Here is a 354-nt window from a genome sequence, read left to right on the forward strand (position 1 = left end):
CTTATTGTTGGGAGACTTTTTATGTCTCAGGTGCTATTTAGTCAGTTCTATATCTCAGTATATTTGTATTATTGACATGATTACAGTAATGCATGTCTTCACAACTGTGCAACTGTTAAAATATACATCTTCACCATGCATCTGCAGACAGACACGGACATATTTCAGATGGGTGTAGTATTTCCTGATCACTCAATTGCATTGAAGGGGATCAATGTAATTTAACGCTTCTTAGCAATATTCACGATATATCCCTAGGCCATGTACATGACTGAATCTGAACAAGGCAAACCATTGACAATAGACACAAGCAATGATCCGAGATATCAGGGCACTATGACACGCAATCAACCA

The sequence above is a fragment of the Haliotis cracherodii genome, unplaced genomic scaffold (genome assembly GCF_022045235.1).
Source record: "Haliotis cracherodii isolate W230 unplaced genomic scaffold, xgHalCrac1.p SCAF_14, whole genome shotgun sequence".
In the NCBI taxonomy this organism is placed as follows: Eukaryota; Metazoa; Mollusca; class Gastropoda; order Lepetellida; family Haliotidae; genus Haliotis; species Haliotis cracherodii.